This window comes from Scophthalmus maximus, chromosome 18, assembly GCF_022379125.1.
Source record: "Scophthalmus maximus strain ysfricsl-2021 chromosome 18, ASM2237912v1, whole genome shotgun sequence".
Classification (NCBI taxonomy): Eukaryota; Metazoa; Chordata; class Actinopteri; order Pleuronectiformes; family Scophthalmidae; genus Scophthalmus; species Scophthalmus maximus.
The window spans coordinates 6,280,151-6,301,181 of NC_061532.1; the positions used below are offsets into that span (position 1 = coordinate 6,280,151).

Sequence of the window (21,031 nt, forward strand, 5' to 3'; positions counted from 1 at the left end):
GTACCTTTGGCGAGCCTTTATCCATTACAAACCCCCGCAGCCGTGTTCAACTCCCCCCCCCCCCCACCCCCCCGCGCCTCCTCTCTCGGTGCGCGTCTGTCCTTCAAGCGGTCCCGCCGTGCAGGTCGGCTCGGCCGCGCCGTGGACACTCGGTTCCGATCAGCAGCGTGGACCCGGCGCGTCTACACAACTGCATACTCGCCCGGCATGGGTCCCCTCGGCGCCCCTTGCGCGTCCGTCCTCACTTTCCCCAAACCCCCTTCTCTTTCTCTTTTCGGTCGTTACTTGTCCAGCTCCCGGGCGCTGCGCAACGGAGGAGAGCCGCTCCGCTTTTCCTTTTTTTTCTGTTTTTTTTCCCCCTGTTTTTTTTAAGTCGCCACCGTCTGCGGCAGCGCAGGAAGCGGCGGCAGGGCGATCGCGGCGTCCACCTCTCCCCCTGCGCACTCGCCGAAGTGTCCGCCGCCCGATCCGCCACGGGCCATGACGGCCAGCTGCGCCCGTCCGCTGCGCTCTTTGTCGGTGAGGAGGCTCAAACTTGCCTCGTTTTACGCAGCCCGGACGCGCACTCCCGGCGAGTTGCTTCCCCGAGATGGGTTCAGTTGATAGTGCGACGTGTGTGCTTTGCTCACCTCTCCCCCTCTCTCTCTCTCTCTCTCTCTCTCTCCCTCTCTCTCACCCCTCCTGTCCCTCCTCCCCTCCTCAGAATAAAGAATGCCTCTCCTCCTCCAGCAGCTCCGCGATGGCTCCGAGCCACAGATCCTCCCTGCTGCCCTCACACTGCAGAAAATAGTTGTGTGTCTCAACACACCCCACAACCCGGCGTGCCCTCTGCCCGACGTCGACGACTGAGCTGACATTTGCATTTTAATCGCCACCCCCTAAAAACAAATGAAAAATAAAAATAGAGTCACATCCTCAATTAGAAAAAAGAAAGATCCCGCCACAGGACACGCTGCTTTAATAATATCCCTGGATGTTGGCTGCGGTGCGACTGTATCCTCCGGTGGGCCCTATTATCTATCTGTGTTGGAATGTTCTCCAGGACGTCTTTTTTCCTGGCCACACTATGTCCCCGGTACTTTATTGCTGCTGGTGGATAATTAGCCTCGAGTGAAAAGCACAGTCTCATCTTTGCTTCCCGTGCTTTTCCTCGCAGTGATTTGGAGCATTTAGACGCACACTGTCATCCAGAGTAATGTCATCTGACTCCATTGCTCCTCCGCGCTAATGGCCAACTGATTCAGCAGGGCAACTGCTGCTCTGCCCACACACTTCAGGCCTCTCTCTCACACACACACACACACACGGCAGGGGGTGGCATTAAAATATTCTGTGTCTTGCTGGTGTGTGTGTGTGTGTGCCCCCCCCCCCTTTTTTTGAAAGAAAAATGATCACAGCTCTCCTCTCACAAGAGGTTAAATTCACAATCAATAAGTCACATTCTCGATGAGTAAAGTCCACTCAGCCTCACGTGGTCAGATGAACATGGCCGCTGGAAGGTTTTGATAACAAAACTGACTCGTTTTTAAAAAAACAAACACATTTTGACTGTGCTTTTGCCATTTCCCTGTAATTTGCTCGGAAAAAAAGTGCAATGCCTCCGAGTTGTAAATTATCCCACATTTTAGAAATTTAACTTTTTGTCTGTGACTCGTGCACTTGGTGAAATTGATCAAAAACGAATTATTTTGTTGTATTCATTTATTCATTTACTGTAGCGATAGTGCCTCCTATACAGTACGACAGGGTTCGCCTGCAGCCTGCTGCCAATGTCACGACGCTATAAAGCTTGTTTCCACTTTTCCAGTGAAATACAAATGTTGACATTTATAATTTGTCACAAAACTGTCAATATTATGCGGGGTTGTTAAAAAACTAAAAAGATTTATAACAATGTCTGTAGTCCATACAGGCTTTTACGACGTGCTCCACAAAATATGACAGCGCATCTCCCATAGCGTCGCTGGCCATCAAATAGACTTGACGATGAAGGACAAATGTTATGTCCCCTTAAAATTATGAAAATAATGTAGAACAGCCCACCTGCATATCACTGTTCACGTTTCCTCTCACAGGAAGTATAGCCTAATACAAATAACGGACAGAGGAGGGATTTCAAGTTTCCATTTGTCTGAGGAAATACTAAAGCTGTCATGTTCTGTGTTTCCCATGTTACTTCACAGAGGCCGGATCATAAAGGCGAACAGGAGTCACGGGGTCCTCGCAGGTCAGCAGGTGCACGTGTGCCTCTGATCTCGGCTCTGTAATGCCGCTCTCTGACCTCTGGTGACCCCAACTCCAACGCTCACATGAAAACCATCCCCGAGAAAAACTTGGCTCCTGTTCAAATCGCCAGCGTCGCCAATCCGGCCACCCCGGCGCGTGCGCCACATTACGTCCTCCTGATCCGTCAAACTCTCCGTGGGATGATTTGGTCGCTCTTGTGTTTGCCTTTCATGTTTAATTTCAGCTGCCACGTCCCCGAGATGGACGGCCGTTGCGAAGGCCCAGTCCACAACATTTAATTCCTTCATAAATCAAGCTTCTGTGCGCCGCATGAATTATTGATTGAGTGAATTTAGAGGAAACGGCCTATTTTTATTGTCTCCTTGATGGACATGTTTTTGCTGTTGTGCGCTCTGTTCCTGGTCGGTGCAGCATTACGGAACGTCTCTTCCTGGCACACGAACGGGGACGAAATGACAGACACTTCAATGGGAGCGAGAGAGGGGCCTATAGGCAAATGTGCCCAAGCTGTTATCCTGTGTGTTGATTTGATTTGCTCGCTGTTGTCTCGAAAAAGAACTGAGCAGGAGTAAGATGTAAAATAGCCAGAGAGTACAGATTGTATCCGATCAAAAAGCACCTTGTAAATTACGCTTAATTGGATTTTAATCTTCTGTAGGTGAAAATGTTAAAAACATGTAATGCACCTTCCTCTTGTCAACACATCCATCTTTCTAGCTGTTATTTAAAATGACATAATTCATAATTGAACTGTCAATGAAAACTGGGAAAATCTGGGGTGGTCTAAAAACCTTTGACCGCTTTTTGTAGTGAGGACATATTGTACAGTGCATATCTAAGGTCTACATTGCATAATTGAAGGGAAATATTTTAGTCAACACCCTCTCCTGAAGTGGAATTCCCCCCCTTCCCGGCCGTGCCCAGAGACCTTCCCAGAGTTTTTGGCGGGGCGTGTTTACGCTGCACGCTTGTGTACCTTGATGGCGCTGCAGATACACATGACCCCGGAGCACATGAAAGGCCCCTCTGTCCACCGGCTGCTGTTCAAGACCCCAAACATCGCTGAAGCAGGGTATAGGAGGGGGGGCGGGGGGGGGGAGTCCACTTAGATATGCAGATATGTTTATCCCATGGTAATATTCACTCCAGTCCCCGGAGACATCATTAGCTTATCACACTTCTCCCTGCATGAATTTACATCTGGACACTGAAAGGCACTTCAAAGGTGCCAACGGCGTCAGCGGTTAAAAAAAAAACCAAACCCTCCCCACAACTATTGGCAACGTCTTGGAAGGAGCTAGCTGTGGGACACCACAGTCATGTTGCGAATCGTCAAAGCGCGATATAATCAGGCCCCGTCGCTCGAGATTTCGGTGGCTTGAGGAAGAATATGCTTATTATGTTTGGAGTGGGCGATCAATGCGTTCATTAATTTCTAAGGCGATGTAATTACGTTTACCCCCGTCGATTATCAATCTACATGCGTCTAATGCGGCATGGCTCCCAGAAGAGAACGCGTTTTCCACAGCTGAGGAAAACTAGTCAGCCAAGAGCATACTGTGTATTTTACTCAAGGAGTGAGCTGCGAGGAGACGGGGGAGTCAGAGGCCTGCACCAGCTCCTCAGCCCCTCTAGACCAAAATTCATTTTTTCCCTCTGCCTTCGGATTTCTTTGCTTTTTTTTTATTACTATGTCTCTGCAATCATATCATGACTGGCAGACACCGAAAAATACGATATACAGTCCTTGCACTACAGGCACACAACAAACAGAATATGTAGATTATTATTTCATGCTTTGGTATCTCCTAAAAGACGGTAGAGTTTGGGAAAACAAATTCCCCTCCCCAACTTCCCACCTTGTTGAAAGTGGAACAAATCGCCCCGACTGTCCCGCAAGGAAACTCGACACAGCAGCGCTCCATCTGAGCCCCCCGCCCGTTGTCGTGTGAGGTGTTGCACGTGACGTTTGAAATGTACAAAAGACGTATTCGTTGGGCTTGAAGTTTCTTTTATAGGAAGAGTAAAATGGTGTGTGGAGCTGTCAAACGGCCGGCGGCGCTCAATCAGGGTCATTTCGCGAGTAGTAGCGAAAGGCAGCGCGCTCTCACATGAGCATGTGAATTATAGTGGAAGGCAAAGTGAATGCAGGGTCCTGACTGAATGCTGCCCTGTGCTAATGCCAGGCTGTAAAAACACTGACTTGACAACAAGCAAGCCCCTGTGGCTCTGCTGAGGGAGGGACGGGGGAGAGGAGGAAGGAGTGCAGAGGGAGAACGAGGGGGCAAGAGACAGAGGCAAAGAGACACGGAGGGTTTGAAATGGCTCAAAAAGGACGACGGGAAGGGAGGATTGTGGATTATTGCCGTTTTTGACATGTGGCTGCCGTGTCATCCCGAGATTTAATACCTCCGACAACCGCTTAGCAATTGTTAAGATATGTGGTGGCCATTTTGTGCTGACATGTGCTGCTCGCCGCTGTGAGAAATAATACAGCTCAAAGGAGCAATCCACACTTTGGAAAATCGTATTTGATTTAACCCCGTCAGTGTGTGACATTTAATGCGTCTCTTTAAGTGCATCATGGTCAAGTGTTGCCCCCCGGTTTGTGCCTCTCATTCATCATCATTACGCTCCAGTCTCATAGCCAAGCATTTGATTTTTCCGAAAAATAAATGCCCCCTGAAAAACCCAGGAAGTCCTTCAATAATAGCTTACTGCTGCGTTTCCATAATCCTCAAAGACACTTCCATCTGGATGGAAAGAAAAAAAGAAAAGGATGCTGTCTGCTGCACAGTGAAGAAGATGTAAAGATGTTTCTAACGCTTTGCGTCCAGAGAGAAATAGCTCAAAAGCTATTGGCTAGGTTAAGACATTCATGGTCCTCAGATGATGAACCCTAGCCCCTTATAGTGGCAATAGGTTCCCTCTTCTGTAGTCTCCACCAGCTGGTGGACATTTTTGTTTATTTAATCCTTAACAACTACTGGATTTGAATAATCCTGTAAATACCAACATACTTACAAAGGCTAAGCTGAGAAGAATTAGAAGCAGAACTGGCACAGCTGTAGACTGTACAGACAAAGATAGTAGACGGATAGTAGATCTCAGCTCCTTGCTCAATTTGTACAGTGTGAACCAAATAATAAGACAGTTACTACTAGTTATATTCGTACATTTTGACGTTTCTTTCCAACGTCTTATATTTTCATACATAATCCTGCATCCCTATTTTGCTCGTGTTTCACAAAAAAAAGAGTGCAATAGCATAGATAGGACAAACAGACACAACTAGAGAAACAAGGAAATGTATTTTGTCGTGAAGCCAATAGATCATGTTTGAAGTCATTAGAAGACGGACAATTTTTTTTATCTTCAACAGTGGAAAGTGTTGTTGGCCAACTTCTTGGGGTTTTGAAAAATACATGTATCAACTTTTAAAACTGGACTCTGTGTTTCAAGGCACAAACTAGGGCAAGTTAGGAATTTCTCATCACTAGTTCACTGGTTTTAACAAAATAGTTCAGCGCAGTAGTTTCTATCATTGCCCAGTCATACGGCCAAAAACAGCTGTGCTGTCTCGGAGTAAAAGTAAAAGCACCCGCGAGACAGCAACTTACAAGAGATCATCAGAGACAGAACAGGAAAGGAGAAAAGTAGACAGATGCCAGGAAGAAGCAGGTCTCGGGGTCACGCGAAAGATGGGCCTGATCCCACCTCCAATCCCCGCAGCTTTTCTTTTGTTTGAAGTCACATCTGGGCTAAATTTCCCCTCCTGACTTGAGCAAAGAGGAAGTCTTCTGGGTGGGTGGAAGGGGGCTCGGGGCCGTTCCTGCCTCCCAGGATAAACTGTACAAATACTGTAGATCCATGAGTCATTAAAGGGGGGACTGAACAAACATGTACCCAGACCCTGATTCAGAGCTCATCATGGTGGATCCACGATGACTCCCCATATCAGTCATTCAGACACAATGTGGGCAAAGGTATGTTCTGACGAGGTATGTCACACTCTTTCACGGCTTCAAACGGGGATGTGAGGCGGTAGGACAATTATCACTGTAAATCTTTAAATAAAACTAACAGTCATCACACCCCCTGAGATAAGACTGACGATTCACAGATAAGGTATTGCTCTAATTTTAACCAGGGTTCACAACAGTCTTACCATGACTTCTTGTAGGGAAGGAGCCTTAAACTACCTGTTATCCAGTTGACCCGGCAAAAAATGCTTGTACGTGTGCTCCTGAGTAAGCTTCAGTGCAAAGGTCCTCAACCTGGAGGGTCAGACCCGCCATGAGGGGTCGCGGAGGTGAATCCCAGAGGCCACGACCCCTCGACTTGTAAAAAAGAAAACAAAAAAAATCGATTTATTTTTCTGAACTTTCTCTTGTTGTTTCTGTTTAGTCACTTTTTTTGTTTATTACTGTGTGATTTTACTTTTCCAGACTTGAACATGTTGCTTATCATTTGCACGTCCCTGGTTTGTATAAAGGGGTATTTATTTACATTTTACTTTCATTCAGACATTAGATCATGGCAAAATTTGGACCAAATAATGACACTCTTTTTTGATGTGTTTTGCGGACTAAGTTTACAAGAGGATCAGTTTTAGTTGTCATGAAGAGTAACCTTCTACTCCCAGTGGAATCATGGGAATGGCAGGGTTCCGCTTTTGAGTTTGACTCATTTGATGGATTCAATCTCATGATATATTGGCCTCTGCCACGCTTCGATTTCAACCATTCTGTTTTTTAAAATCTGCTTTGTGAATTCCCTTACTTTATGGAAATGAAATACTAAATCACACATGGTCACATATGATAAAAATACACAGAAACTAATGCATTAAACTAGGTATTGGAAGTATTTAAAAACACTTTTTACATGGAAAATAAAACATGATATTTAAACAATGGCACCAGAGCTTTTTTTTATTTGTCATATTGAACCGAATCAATTTTTAGAGTTCTTCTGTGTGAAATGCAGGTAAGGTAGCTAAGTTCCTGAGAAAATTACTGGGCTCCTGGAAAAGTTCCTTCAGTGAAACTCAACTGTTTGTTGAAACTTTCGAGTCAAATGGGGCTTCGCCGGTGGACTCGGACTATGCCAAGGGGTTTTCTCTGGTTTCTTTGTTTGAATATTCCCCATGAATTAAAGCGTCGGCGAAGCCTCGGGTTCATTTCGTGTAGAGTCGGCCATGTGAGCAGATGTTTCACAGTTCATAAGCAGCAATTACCGTTGGACGAGAGACAAATCTATGAGAGGACAGACGACTTAAAGTACACAAAAATCGGAGAGGTTTAAAAAGAAATCAAGTCGAAAAAAAATCCATCACTTCTTTTCAAATAAATACAAAAATACAGAGTCTGAAAAACTCTGTCCTGACCCTGCACCAGTCGGTCTCACCAACCACCACCTTGACTTGATCAGGCCCTCGCAGCTGCGGACAGCTATTTAAAGCCTCTTCCTGTGCTCGAATGACAATCTGCGTTTTTGTTCGGCTTTCCCCTCCGACTAATTAACTAAGCCCTGAAACACCAAAACACCACGGTCCCCTGAACCTTTCCCTCTCTGACAGCTTCTCCCCGCAGCTGATTTATTATTGCACGATTCCAAATTAGTGCCGAGAGGAGTGGATGTCTCACGACAATTTGCGCTCACGTGACCCGGGACACTTGTTAATTACTTTATTTTAATCGGAGATAATTACAATATAGTGCATATAATGCAATTTCGCGTGGACATATGTAACTGTAAACCTTGCTTATTTACTTAGCACCGGTTAAAATGAAGAGGAGATAATTATTATTATCGCAATCTTTTTAATTCAGCGAGTAAGAGCATCCAAAATAGACAGGCGCACACATGTACACACACACACACACACACACTGACTACTTCTGTACCCCCGTGTCGACACTTTCAGATTAAATACCATGCCAATCTTTATTCCTCGTGGAAAATTTTAATTGCCTGGGAAGCAAAGAGACGCTTTAGCTCGCGGTATGTCTGCAGGCATACATTGTAGGGGATGTTTGAAAGGGCTCTTATTATCTGTTTCAGCCTTCCCCTTGTCTTTGCAATGTGAAAAAATCCCCCCAGACGCATGAGGCAGGAATTTGGATAAATCCAGATTACATCGGAAGCCAGGTGAAACAGCTCATGGAAATAAGAAAAAGACTAAAAATATAATAATGCTGTCAGACGCTGCTAAGCTACAGTGTTTAATCCTTTTGCCCGCCTCTTTTTTTTTATAGCGTCATAATTTAATATTCACATCCTATGTCTTAGTGTTTCTTTCCTCTGGTTAATTCATCATCATCAGCATCATTTTTTTTCAGTTTATTTATTCCATACCAATCACAGTATAAGCCTTGGCAAGCCTTGTTGTAACTTAATGCGTCATGGTAGAAAAGCGCGGCATGTGCTCCTCTGCTCTTTTTTTGGGAAATCTGCTCACAAGTTGAAATAAAACTTCCAACGACAACATGCCCCCGAGACATGCAGACGCAGAAGAGGCAGCTGCGTTTGCTTTGTTTTTTTCTTTCTCTCTGCCACGTGTTTCAAGCGTATAGCGCTTCATCTTTTGTTTACAAGATCCTCCAGTGATGCTCACCATGTCGTGAAGGGACATTAATGAGATTTCGATAAATTGCATTTTTGCCCCATATGGTTTCGCTGAGGCAGTAGCCCCCTTTAAAACAATCTGCGGTTCCATCTGGTCAGTGTGGTTTTTGCCCCTTCGCCAGTTTGCCCCCCCCTTCCTCCTCCTCCTCCTCCTCCTCCTTTGCTTTCACATACTGCCACAGCGTGCCGCCCCAGTTTGAGCATAGTCTCACAAAACATCCTGGGGGTTTCTCGAGGTGGAAGCCTGCATGCGAGCTGCAGCTCCTCGGCGGGTGCTTCGGGGACGCCTGATGAATCAGAGCGCCTTGTTCGGCTTTTGTTGGCTTCATCTTTTTTCGCGTTCCATTGTACAAGGGAGAACAAAGGCACTTGGAGAGGAAGAGAAAGCAGACTGGGAAGAAGACAGAGGGAAAGCGGAGGGAGCAATTTTCGGTGCGAGCGATAACATGAGGCGTGTCAATTCAGGGAGATCGGTTTTCATCGCTCATCCCTCACGCAGCAGCAGCAGCAGCAGCAGCAGCAGCAGCAGCAGATCGCTCTTCCTCTCTTGCTCAGGTGGCAATGGGCCCAACCCTGGCGCCCGCCACCCTGCCCAGATTAATTGAAGCATGCTGTTGTAAATGTGGCTAGTATCTGCCCACATTGCCCCTCTGCGGAGCACGCCAGCATCACCTACTCTCCTTTATTTTTCTATTTCGGGAGCAGACGACTTCAATCGTGAGGAAGTACTGCTCAACAAGAGAGAGAGAGAGAGAGAGAGAGAGAGGAAGAGGAGAGCGCAAAGGTAGCCGAGGTCCGGTGTTCACTGGTTGCAGTTCTCTGTAAAATTCATGACTTTCCCCTTTTGGTTTGTCATTTGTCTCTACCCCGCAGTCCACTCCTTGCTCTTAACTTGGCACGAGGCAGATCGATTGCGTTGTCGCGCCAAAGGTAGGAACGAGCCAGCGCACCTGTCCCTGACGCCACGCGGCATTAAGACGAATGTGTCACAGCTTCGGCCTTTATTAGTTATTTATAAGACCCGCTGCCCAGAATAACAGCACTAAAAGAAGGAGACAGAGCGAACAGTCGCTATTGGCATTTTTGGCGATAAACGTCCGCGAAGGAAGTCATATAATAGAGTGATGAATGTTGACCAAAGAGACATTAACAAAAGCCTCAGGCCACGCAGCGCCGTCAGGTCGTCGGGTCAACACAGTGTGGTTGTAACACACACATGAGGAATATTTGTTTGTGTTGATCAATCTTGACATGCTGTGATTTATTGTAACCCCTTTTCAATGGTCCCACAACGAGAACAGATGGAGTTATGTTGGGCAACGACACCACAATAAGTCTATAATTTTGCTTTCACCTGACCACATTGTTTTGACATTTCAGACGGACATTTTCAATTAAATTAGACCTTAAAATTCAGGTGAAGTTAAAATCAAAATTTAAGTAAAATTTTAAAAAATAAAGAAACAGCCACGCAAGCAGTTCTGAGAGGTGCATTTAGCTAAATGCCAATGTAAGCATGTAACATGATTACAGTGACAATACAAACATCTTGTAAGTCGTACACTGACTAATATTTCTGCCCTAGGAAAAAAGTTAGCAAAAACCAAACTTATTTTGTTGATCCCGAAGGGGAACAGGAACCGCTGCACAAGATCCCACGTGTATCTGTCATCCAATCCACACATTTGAACCCCCTAGGGGGAAGGAGTCAGTAATAAGCATCCTCTGGGGAACATGAATGCGTTATTCAGATATATTAGTCTCTGCTAGAGCATCCCTAAAATATGATTACCTATAGAGACTAGCCGCATGGAAATGTCATTTTTTTCAGAGCGATACCACAACTCCAAATGTGCTTTTTCCTATGAGGTGAGGAGAGCATCAAAGAGAGACGAGAGTGGACTTTGTACCACCAGTGAGAATATTTTGTTCCTGTCAACAGAGATTTTTTGGGGGGGGGGGGGTTCTGCAACACAGGCGGCCTTTGAAGGCTACATGAGCTAATATTCAGCTCAGCCTTGAGATGTCTGATCGCCGACGAGAACACAGCCTCTCACAAAACCATGGTGCCCTGTTGGTCCCCTCTTATCGTCCCACTGATCAGGGTGTATTCACTCACTTGGCAGAGCCCTTGATTGCATGGTTAGAAATCCAAGTGGTAGATGTATCAGGTTCAATATGAATATTATGCGGTTTGCCCATGGGGACAACTCCGTTTGTAAGACCTACCCCTCCCTTTATTTGTCTGAACCCTCTTGGATTTGTCACTTTGCATTAACTTTAGGAGCTAAAGCTTTTAAACAATCGTAATAATGGAAAGCATGCCTCGGTGGTGACACCGCTGTGATCTGTATCAAAGCCATCTGGAAAATAAAAGAGAAAAGTCCCCGCTTGTCTTTAAAAGCGCGTTCGTGCCCTTTAAATCCCGCTTCTCGAATTTCCACATTACATCCCCGGGTTGAGGGGGCAAGATAGTAAATCAGTCCATGCAAATGCTCTATGTGATTGCACTTCGAATGGTTTCGAGGGATGATGACGTGAAAATTCAGATGCGGCAAACTAAGCCCCATTGTGTCGCCGCGGCCGTGTACAAGCCCTCACGTCTCCTGATCCATACAAACACAGATGTTCACGACGCGGCGCCTCACGAGAGTATTCTCACGTGCAATTGGTCTAACATTTAAATGCCAACCTTTAAAAAAAAAAAAGAGAGGAAGAATGAATTAAAATACAGCCTTGTTGCATGTGATTCTCACACTCGACGGCCCAGGCACCGAAACCACTTCCGTTCCGACGCACTGTTGTGATTAATCGTGCGGCCCCGCTCAGATTTACTGTGGTAGTCCCGGCCGTCGGAGGAGAGAGGAGTGCGGCCGGGCTCTGAAGCTTGCGGCCCGGCGTTCGCAGTGGTCTGCGGCAGACGAGACGCTACAGAGCCGGCACATGCTGGAAGAGTGGCGGTGCGGAGGCGCTCGTTCCGCACACTGAACCCCTTTGTTCTCCCGCCGGCCTTCATCCAGACACTTTTATTGGACATCGAGGTGCGCCCCGCAGCAAGCACCGATTGGAGATGATGTCCGTATGCAGCCGCCAGGGGCGGTGATTACAACTGTCATAAAACAACCTGGGCTCCGTCTCCCTGGCATTTGAGACGAGGTGGACAATGGCTGGCACATGTGCAAAAAAAAAAAAAAAAAAAATGAAAGAAGGGAATGGCAAAAATCCCCCCTGTTGTTATTTAAAACTGTTAGGAGCTAGCAGGTATTTCTCATGACTATCTGCTTTCCCCTGGGTGTCGGGTATCTTCAGGGTGAGTCTCCAAAATACCCCGGAAAACGTATAGTCGGAATGCGCAGACTGCACATGGAAGCATTTTAGACGACTGCAGAGGCGGCGGCCGCTAGAGAGATGTAAGACGAAACATTGCTCAATGTCCTCTTCAATGTATCTCTTGGAAAGAGAGTGTTAACACATGTTTCGTTCCCGGGCTATCTAACCTTGTGTGTGTGTGTGTGTGTGAGTGTGTGTGTGTGTGTCTGCAGAATAGTAACTGCCGTGTCATACCGGGGGTTGTATAGAAGTACGCCCCTGGGACTTCAGTGCTGGCTCAGGACCAGCTCCACTGATACGTTAACAAGAAGAACTTGTTCTTATCAATGGGGTGCTTTATTCCTGCTGTACACACACGCACAGACGCGCGCGCGCGCACACACACACACACACACACACACACACACACACACACAGAAACATTAACAGACACGCCGAAACATCAACAGACACAGACAGAGACAGAGATGCAAACATCAAAGATACCAATAAACTCCCAGACTGACACACATCTACACACGATTGACTAACAGACAAACACAAACACACACAAATGCAAACACACTCACTAATTCACTAACGGCCTTGCACATAAACCAGTCACAGGGAGCAATAAACGTAAAAAGTCTGAGAAAAAGAGGCACACACACACACACGCAGCCTGTGGCCACAAAGGCAGTGTTGACATCAGGAATGCCCTTCCAGATCCTCATCGCAGCACCTCACACACACACACACACACACACACACACACACACACACTGCATACTTGTTATTATTCCTTGCAAGAGGAAACGGAATCTTTCAACCAGGAGGCATTACGCAAAAAAGACAAGACAGGAAAGAGAGGGGGTGTAGAGAGAAAGACATGTGGGAGGTGTGTGTGTGTGTGTGTGTGTGTGTGTGTGTGTGTGGTAGGCTTGGTAGGAGGTAGGTGGTTGTTCCCTCAGTGTATTTAACTCTAAAGAAAGAAAGAAAAACAATCCAGTGCCCTATGCTGTCACAATAGTGACCAACGCACTGTGGTGGAGGTAAAACCATGTGTCATGAGGTGAATGCATTGACAGCTGTGTATCATAATCATTATCACTAAATAATTGGATCGACATTGAGCATTTCTTTTTTCTTAACCAGTCTCTGTTTTTGTTTACTGAATTATGAGCATGTTTACACACAAGACAGTTTCAACGGTAAACGTGAAATGTCCAGCGAGCAAACAGAGACTTTCCGTCCGACCTGCATCACCCGATTTTTTTCTTTTGCAACAGACTGTAAACTCGATGCTAACCTCTCTACGAAGCCGGCACGGCAGAAAAAACAGCTGCCTATTTACATATCCAGCAGACACTGGCGTTCGCTTCCGAGTCAGGTTTTCGGCCACCTGGTGAACGCAAGTCTGAAAATTCATTCGCTCAATATTCAATATTCCCGTTTTTTGTTTTTTTTTAAGCTCAGGGTTTTGCTTCCCAACAACCCCTGTCTTTATTCTTTTTCATTATTTTTTTTTCATCTCCTACGTAAATGCTCCATCATGTTCACCAGCCAGTCGCTAGCTGGCCTGTATCTGTATGCAATTTGTGTGCGGCGCAGGTTGTGCATGATGGGTTTATCAGCGGATTCTCACTGAAAACAGCTGTCTGCTGCTACTGGAAAGAGTGCCGAGGAGAGCCGGGGGAGACTTGAACCCAGACAGCGCAAGTTGCGGTTTGTAAAGCCAAAACAATGAGCTGCAAGGGGCTAAAAGGTGTCGTGCAGCTTTAAGGCTGCGCGTCTCGCCGAGCTTGACATTTTCGGGGGGAACCTACATTAAGCCCGTGTGGGAGGATAACAAAAAAAACAACAAATCTCCCCGCGGATCACATGAAAGATTGTGACAGGCCTGGTTATGAACCTTATACGCACATATATTTTGCGAGTCGTTACTTTCACGTCGGCGCGCGGTGAATCAGGAGCGGCTATATTTGCGCACGAGGTGAATGAGAGGGGACGAACGCATGGAGAGAGAAAAAGGAAAAAAAGGGGCTGAGAAAAAAAACAGGAAATCTGAGAGCCCTGCTCATAACGGTGGAAAGGGAGTAATGGGAGCTGGAGCAGGAGGAGAGAAAAGGCTCCGTCACCTCCTTGGCCGCTGCTCCCGCCGACTGTTGGGTGAAAGCAGAGCGAACACTCGCGCAGCGCCCCGGCCGTCCCCTCCACCGCTAATCTCTCAACGTGGCACACCTAAATGAAAAGGCTTTCTGACAGAATTGAATTACAAAACGGCATTACGCAGTCGTCTCCCCTTCTCCGTCCCTCTGTAGCTTTCTCCGCTGCAGACATTTCATACTCCCTCCTTGCAGTGCGAGTCGACCTCTTCACTCACGCCGGCGGAAAGAGCCTTGATTTTTGTCTAACCGGGGCCGCAGCACACATACAGTACAAACGCGCGCGCGCACACACACACACACGCACACACACTAACACACGCACACACACATACACACACACACACACACACAAACACACACACACGAACACGCACATGTATGGCGTCTGAAAAAACACAGCTCCCATTTTCATGTGGTACCAAGGCCAAGTGCCGCATTGCTCGCACACCATGTCACGTAACCAAACAAAGGTCTGTGTGGAGGCGAGCCGTTAATACCTTTTCTTCTCTTTTTCCCAACACACTATTATTGCTGGCGCAGAGCTCTGCCGTGTGCTCACCGCCATCGGAAGCCATTGCTGTGTCTGCTCAGCCGCTGCTTTTCGCTTTGCATCCCAGAAGTCCCTAGATCCTGTTGTCTTCAGACATCCCTTCAAAGCGGCTTGCAGGACATGGCGCAAACGGCTGCCTCGACTATCGCACTCTTATCATTTCTTGGATATCACATGTATGTTTTGTTTTTTTCCAGACGTGACTTAATCATACAGCTCATTATGGTGTTTAATGGGGACCATTTTCACCTCTTCCCATTACTGGGCACTTGCACGTTTACTCATGGTGAAGCGGCGGAGCGATTTCAGGATGGAAGAGGGTTCTGGTGAGTGCGGTTTCTGGGAGGTAGAACTTACATTAGTGAGGTTTTTTTCTTCTGGTGTGTTTCCGTTTTACAACTTAAACTTAATATGTGCTCTTGACGAAAGACGATATTTGTCATAGCCATATCCCTCTTTTCCCTTAGTGGTGGTAAACAATATTGTAAGGTCTCGACCTTACGCAATAAAGTGCCCCGAGCTAATGTGTGTTATGATTTGTGGCTATGTAAATATCACTGGATTGAATTGAACAAAGAAGTATACCTCCAGTATACCTCTACTTTATATAATTTAAATGTGGGATTAAACAATTTGATATTTAGTTATAACTTTACAATGTTCAATGATTTTGAGGTTAAGCATTCATTTTCTGGTTTGACAGGAGTTTAATGGAGTTTTGATACAATTTAATCTCTGTGTCTGGTGAATAATGTGACTCTGTCTTTTAGCTGACCTGCTAGTTTTAGCCCCTGGCCACTTGTAGCCGGTCCGTTAGCCACTGGCCCCTTTTCAGCTGTCTCGCTAATGTAAGCCACTGATAAACCCACATTTATACATCGACTGCTGTTTTAAGTTCAACGGTGTGTTTGAATACTGCACACAATACTGAATCTGCACTAATGTCACTGGAGCTAAGTTAACTGTTGTACTAACAAAGCAATGTTGCTGTTGTTAATTGTACAGAAGAACAATGACTGATAATTTGTAGATTTGTATACTTTTGTAACATTTAACATTTTTCAATTTACTTGTCCAACAATGGACAAATTTATCAACATGACTAAGATAATATTTTGCAGAGGTGGTATCCTATAATTGCCATTTCTAAGTAATTATTGTGAGGACTAATAAACTGAATGATTGATTTCATTTTTAAATTGATTTCCTTCTGTGAGCACAGTTTGGAAGACATTTGGAACTGGTTTCAGGAATATGACATAGGCCTTTTCATATTTAAAAATCAATTATAGGAATATTTAATCACAGAAAGAGCATTCAAGTTCAATAGGTGCAATATATGCGTCAAGAAATGTAGAGATTTACTTGAATTTATCTCAATATTGTAAGTCGCTTTGGACAAAAGCGTCTGCTAAATGAATGTAATGTAATGTAATCTCCAAAACAATTATTATAGATATAAAGTACAGAAAAAGTTCAGTTGGTTCAGTAAAGAGTTCAACGTCTTCCACATGGATACTATGTAAGGCAAGAAAACAAACAAAAAAATAAATTGCCAACCTTTTGTGTGTTTAATTCCAATTCCAATTCAGTTCTCTCCTCCATAGTCATTTAGGGCTTTTATGAAGGCAACTTCTCACTCCCCTAATGTCAGTGGTGCTTATGGGAAAAACTCCCCAAACTTTATTCTCCCTTGGAACTGTTTAGTGATCTCTGCAGCCGAGTCAATAAATAGGAACACATAACTTATTATTTGGCTACTCTCAGCTCCCACAGCTCCCCTCCTCTGTGCACGATCCAATTTCAGCCCGACAAGAGGTGATCCTTCCTCGGGACGCGTTCAGATGGAGGCCGCTGGGCCGTTTACACAGCGGAGTGAGAATGAGGGATTTCTAATGACTCTGCACTCTGATAGTCTTCCAGTGGTGCCCGAGGCCTCTTGCCAAGGACCTTTCAACTCGACACAAAATACTCACCGACCAGTCACATCATTCCAGGGTATAGGCAGAGCGATTGGGGCCTCTAAGCCCAGGAAGCATAGACGCGCCGAGTGTTAGCAGATGGAGTCTACGCTAATTTGTTGTTTATTTTCTTCTTCTGCCTTTACACTCAACTTATCTCTCTGAAGACAGACATTGCATGGGGATGAACATTTTTAAAGCTGGATCATGTCCATTAAGATTACTTTTAACTGCCTTTTATGATTGGTTTTGAACATTTTGAACTAAAACCCGTGACAGTCCTCAGGGAGAGATTCAAAGGAAAGCGTCCTTTGTCAGTTTGTCAGGTTTTACGATGTTAATGCAAATGTGATCCCTGAATAATGAGTGCCGTGTCAAAAATATTAATGATCCCCTTTAATTGAGTAATTAGTGGAGAAGCTGTCCTGCGTTATTAAGTAACCTAAAAGCTTTCTAATATTTTTCAGAGAGGTAAATCAAGGTGGATGTCTTGATTCTGTCAGGTTCAGTGATTAACCGAACCCCGTTAATCCAGTTTTACTACATTTACATACATTATTCATTTTCTCTCTACATTTTCTCTTCAGCATTTTTGCACCTTCAACAATGCTGCATAACCATGGAAACATTTACTGAGAATTGTAAACATATGAGGTTTATAATTCAAATGTTTTTTTCACACCTATTGAAACACCCATTCTTCTCTTTTTCTTTAGTTTAACTTTCTAATTTACAGTTCTCTATATTCTTTAGATGGCCAGTGAGGTTATCAGAGCAGAAATGTTCAGTAATTAAGTTCAGGACATTTCTTTCTTAAAGTTAATTCCTTTTCCAAGTTTGGTTTGGCCCCAACCTGGTTTCAACACTCCTCAGATGTGACAGCTATCAAAGATGTTCTCAGGTTTAAATGATGGACTATGGTGTCACTTTGATGATCCCTGTCAGTGAGATGTCTCATGGATTTTGATACGATTTTTAAAAAAATTATCTTATATTCGTCTATGTATTTCTATTTTTGTAATATCTTTGATGTCGTTTTTTCACATTGCAATACCCCTGAGATTACTTTTTCAATCAATAATGTGTCCAATTCAGTGATGTGTCATTATTTTGTCTCTTCAACCACGATTGGTATCACTGCTCCTTTTAGCTATACACACTACTTCATGTGTAGATGAGCTGTACAATACACTGTGGTGAATTACATTTATTCCATGTCCTCCACACTGAGACTGTGACGAACCACAACACATTGATCGCCTTGCCAACGATCATTATGTAAACTCATGAAGTACAACTACTAATGTGATACAACACGATTCACCACTACTGCGATGCAGGGATTCGCCATGATTCGATTCAACACAATGCAATTCAATGTGACACTATGCAATGCAATATGATTTGATGGAATGGAATTCAATAAGGTACAGATAGTTTAATTTAATTGTGTTGGTCCTTCTTAAGATACCAATTGTAAATGAACTAAAAAGTAAGTCATTCATTTATTTTTGTCTTCTAAAACACATTTTCACAAATAGTCCGATAGTTTGAAACAAGATAGAGGTTCTCTATCTCCAGATACACTCAGGTAGGCTACTTGGCAGTGAGCAGAGGGCAGTGGTGCTGTTTCTATACTTCACAGCCGCATGACATATCTTTCAAATTGTAAGGTTTTAGTCAAATTAGCCGTCACTCTTTAAAAAATTCTGAAGAGTCAACAAACATTTGATTCGTAGCTATTCAATGTGCGGCTATTCCTCATCCACGACAATCTGACACGCCTCCAACTGCCTGAGAGTCTCGGTGAGAGGTGGCCACAGGCGGCAGCGGAGAGCAGTTTATAGAATATGAAATGATTGGTCACAACTTGTTGGTCATTTTTCTCAGTCATAAAGGCAGAGGGCCTCTGCTAATAATTATATGTAAATACATTGGATGTAACAGATGCAAATAATTATCAATGAATCTCATCATTGAATGTAAATTGATTGATTGTTTTGCCCATGCAAATGTGTTCAATCTTCTATCACGCTAGACAAACACATGTTTCAAATCCTCACATTGGAAACGCTGGAAGCAGAAAAATGGACGATTTGATTGAAGTATAACGAAAATGATTCATCAGAGCAGTCGTAGATTCATTTAACTGAGCAGTTCTTTTCAGCTTCAACTATTGGCATTGTTCATTCGACCACATAGCTGTATAATGGTTTAAAAGGGGACAGTATTGTGTGTACATTTAATGCACCTAAAAAAAAAAGGAGCAGAGGTAACAGTCATCACTCGAATGAGGCCTTCTCGTCTTACGATGTTTACATCAGGGGATAGCTCCCGTGCCATGCAAAACAGAGCAGCACATTTTCCAGCAAATGTCACAGATTATCACTTCAACGTGAATTGAATGCAACGAGCCTCGGAGCGCATAATAATACCACTTTGGTCTGATGGTGTCAGTGGACCTGAAGCAGCAGAAAAAAAATAAGCGAGAGAGATTAAGAAAAAGGTCAGTCACAAAATGAATTTCCTTTAACCTGCATTAATTCTGAAACTCTTCACACATCCAGCCTTAATACTGTCATCGCACAGGGGTGGGGGAGCGGGGAGTGTGTGTGTGTGTGTGTGTGTGTGTGTGGCTGGGTGTGGAGGGGCTCCACAAGGCCGGGAACCTCATCCACGTGTCCCTGAATGGGAGTCGGGCATTAGGATGCAGGGAAAATAAGGAGCACTTGACCTCCATTGTCTCCGTGTTTGGTCACATTTCCCTGTCACAGTCACGGGCCCGAGATAAACTCCATTTCCTTTACCACGTCAGTGTGTCAGACACAAATCATAACACAATAGGCACACAGAAGCACACACTCGCAATGTCACCGCAACGTGGGTTCATCGCCCCCATCAACGATGCTGCAGTTCATCCTTTCAGGAAGGGAGTCCACACACACACACACACACACACGCACAACACACACACACACACGCACACAGCTGCATTTCTGTTTTTCTTCTGGGCATACAAAGATGTGCATGTCTGAGCAGCATTCTTCCCTTGACGGTGTGGCTCCTTTGACATTTCACCAAAGCAAAACAAATTCCACTCATGAGCGCGTCTTCAGAGCTCCCGAAAAAATGTGTAAAATGATATTCAGAATAATCAAGAGTGTAAAAAATGTCCCCAGAGAATAAGTACAAGAAGGTTTATATACAGCGGGGGGGCAAAAAACGGGTCACTCACACGCTGGCTTGTTACAGCGGTGCCTGTAAATGAGGCCATTTTGTCGCGAATAATGCTACGGCTTTGCACAGTTTACCAGTTAATTTAAAGGGGGACCGTTCTGAGGTAGGACCCTGTAGGAATTGAGTGGTTTTATTCCTCATCTGAGCTCTGGTTTAAAAGAAACGTCCTCGACAAACCGCTGCTACTTTTACACGTCTGGGTCCATTTATGTGAACAGTCCCTGTTGTATAATTTCCCGTCTGCGTCAGCGATACTCGACCAGCTCCTTGTTTCTCACTCCTCGCTCCTCTCCGACCCCCCCCCCCCCCCCACCACCTCCTTTTCTGTCCTCGACACCACATGCGAGACAGATAGGCAGCACGTTTTCGGAATGGAAAACTGATTATGAATAGACGATGTGAGGGATCCTCGGCAATGATGGCGGAGAGTGCTCTCTGTCCCACAGCACAAAGTCACCACGAAGCTATCAGCTGCCCCCGGTGCTGCACTTTGATGCCTCCCAGTGCGTATCCTGATGCTTTGACGCTGGTAAGCCTATATGCCTCAAGAGAGCTCGCCTGGGGGTCAACTAATGGGACCACTGCCATCCTCCCTCTTTGCTTTGGAAAAAAAACCAACCTCTATTCCTATTTTCTCTCTCACTCTCCATCTCTCTCTCTGTCTGTTCTCTTTCCCGAGGACTTACAATAAGTTTAGCCCTCGCAAACCCAGACGGGGGTCGAGTCACAGCTCCAGCCATGTATGCAAGATGGAGACTTTTAAACAACCAGCCCGGCACATTCGGAGCCAACACAAACCGAATCAAGCCATGGAATCTTTCAATTTGCCTTTAATAAATTGCAGTAGGAAGCAATTGCGTCGCTGAGGTGCTGAGGGCTTTGAAATTGAAACCCATGCAGGGACGGTCGCACGCTCTCAAAGAGAACAG

The 21,031-nt window shown here is 45.1% G+C and overlaps 1 protein-coding gene across 2 annotated transcripts in view; it reads right to left on the reverse strand.

The window, feature by feature from the left end:
- flrt2 (fibronectin leucine rich transmembrane protein 2) overlaps positions 1 to 21,031 on the reverse strand; it is a 42,949-nt gene that overhangs the window by 9,153 nt on the left and 12,765 nt on the right. Inside the window, exon 1 of one of the 2 annotated variants that reach the window (XM_035618011.2) lies at positions 5 to 633. The exons of the other annotated variant lie outside the window; for it this stretch is intronic. The gene's annotated coding sequence lies outside the window, so the exon portion shown is untranslated. Of the gene's footprint in view, positions 1 to 4; positions 634 to 21,031 lie in introns of those variants that run through there. 2 annotated transcript variants of the gene reach the window in all.